This window comes from Mustela nivalis, assembly GCF_964662115.1.
Source record: "Mustela nivalis genome assembly, contig: HAP1_SCAFFOLD_588, whole genome shotgun sequence".
NCBI lineage: Eukaryota > Metazoa > Chordata > Mammalia > Carnivora > Mustelidae > Mustela > Mustela nivalis.
This window is the reverse complement of record NW_028136074.1, coordinates 102226-105028: the sequence shown is the minus strand read 5'-3', so window position 1 is coordinate 105028 and position 2803 is coordinate 102226.

The following is a 2803-nucleotide window of genomic DNA, read 5'->3' as shown; positions in this document are numbered from 1 at the left end:
CTTATTTGAGACAGAGAGAGAGAGAATTGGGAGGGTGCGCAGAGGAAGAAGAAAACACCCCACTGCCTAGAAAGCCTGCTGGGGAGTTACATCCCAGGACCCTGAGATCATGACCCAAGCCAAAGGCAGTCACTCAATGGACTGAGCCACCCAGGTGCCCCTCTATTATTGGTTTATTTCACTATTATATTTCAAAAGAATGTGAGCTCTTTGTGGTCAGGTATTTTATATGTTTTATTAATTGAAGTATTCTCAGAAAGGTAGCTGGCAGATTGTAAGGGCTCACTAAACTGTATTTTGTTGTTATTATTGGGCTCCTTTATGGGCTTTACCTCTTACGCTAGAAGTCTATCCTTCAGATGTAAGCGATAAGAATAGAGCCCTGCTGCCTGTTCAAATGTGTAAAAAGCCTGTATTAAGTGGATATTTTAAAAGCTAAATGAATGGCTTAATAGTTGTATATAGGGGAAAAGGGAACATATTTTCCACAGTTTAGAAGTGGAGTTCTTTTATAGAGTTCTTGTACAAGCCTACACTATGGAACGATAATGGGCAGTTGTACATTACAATTATACAAACACTTTGGTAATTTATATCCTTTTTTAGTAATTCTTGACTGGATCATTTAATTCCTTAGGAGCATTATAGCATTTCAACTTTTCATGTTCAATAAACTTATTGGGGTTGCTACCTTTTTTATTCAAATGGAGAAATAGTCATGATTTAATCTAAATAAAGTGTTATTGATTGTGTTGTTTTCTAGGAATGAGTCGCACATGCTAGTTTAAAAGTTTTGTTAAAGTCCCAAGTCTGTCACTGATAAAAGCCTTTTGTAGATTAGTAACTTGATCAAAACGGAAAAGTTATGTAACACCAATTGTTATACTATCTTTGTTTCCATCTTGCATTGTAATAACACCCATCTTAACTCTATTTAAGACAAATCATTGCCAGATGGATTTCTGGCATTGATTGCAGGATATGAAATCTAGTATAACTAAAAGTTTTTGGTTTTAGTAGCATATAAATCAATTTAGAAAAATATATGTATTTGAATATAAGATAAAGTTTTAAATTATTTGGCAATAATAAACTAAACTTTTTTTTTGTAAATTTTTATTTTCTAAAATTTCATTGAGCTCTCTTGCAATAAGAAACAAGTTACAAAAAATTAAGGTTTATTTACCCCAATTCAAAATTATTAGGAATATAATCATAGAGGTTGAAGTATTTAAAATATTGAACCCAAAATGTTTTATTAGGTAAATTCATGAATGCTGAGCATTCACTGTTAAAATATACTAATAACATTGATAGACTTGTAGAAGCCTAAAATCAAATATTTATTAAATATTTATATCCACATCTTTTCATAGCTTGGTAATTCATTTCTCTAGCATTAAATAATATTCCATTGTTTGCATGTACTACACTTTCTTTGACCTTTCACTTATGGAAGGATATCTTGGTTGCTTCCAAGCTTTTGTCAGTTATGAATAAAACTACTATAGACATCTTTGTGGGTATAGATTTCATCTTCTTTGGATAAATACCAAGAGCTGCTACTGCTGAATCATCTGGCAAGAATATGTTTAGTTTTGTAAGAAACTGCCAAGTTGTTTTCCATTCTTTATTCTCAATACACATGGAAGAACATTCCTGTTGCTCCACATCCTCACCAACATTTCGTGTTCTGTTGTCAGTGCTCTGGATTCTGGGTATGTACTGGTGTCTCTTTTTTGTTTTAATTTGCATTTTCCTGATGACATGTGATGTGAAGCATCTTTTTATATGCTTATTTGCCATCTGTAATATTTTCTTTGGTGAGGTATCTGCTAAGGCCTTTGGCTCATTTTTAATCCGGTCTTTCCCCCATTGTTGAGTTTTTAGGGGTCTTTGTGTATTTTTGATTAACAGTCCTTTGCCAGATGTGTATTTTGCAAATTTTTTCTCATAGTCTGTGCTTTGCCTTTTCATTCTCTTGGCATTGTGTTTCACAGAGTAGACATTTTTAAATTCAGTGCTTGTGCTTTTGTAGCTAAAGTTATTGCGAAAACCAAGGTCATTTAAATTTTCTTCTATATTACCTTCTACATGTTTCATGTTTAGGTTTATAATCCAATCTGAGTTCATTTTTGTGAAGAGTGTAGGATATCTGCCTGGATTTATTTTATTTTATATTTTTAGATTTAGCTTCACCATTGCTACAGAACCATTTGTTTAAAAGATTGTATTTTGCTCTCTTGTATTGCTTTTGCTTTTCTATTAAATATAAAATATAATTGATAATATATATTCTGTTGCTTTAATCTAGTCTCTCTGTGGTATTACAATATCATGCTTACAATTATCGTTATGGTAAACTTTTTTTTAAGATTTTATTTATTTATTTGACAGAGAGAGAGATCACAAATGGGCAGAGAGACAGCCAGAGAGAGAGATGAGGAGAAGCAGGCTCCCTGCTGAGCAGAGAACCCAATGCCGGACTCGATCCCTGGCCCCTGGGATCATGACCTGAGCCGGAAGGCAGAGGCTTAACCAACTGAGCCACCCAGGTGCCCAATCGCTTTAGTAAACTTTGAAGTCAGTCCTCAGTCTTTGTTCTCCTTCAACACTATGTTGACTATTGTGAGTCTTTGCCTCTCCATATAAACTTTAAAATAAGTTTGTTAATGTTAAAAAAAAGAACTTGCTGGAATGCATTAATTTTATAGATAAACTTGGAAACCAGTGACCTCTTGAGCTTAGCAGGAGATAGACCATGGACATCAGTTGTCACAGTGGTGCCTCTGGCAGAACCTAT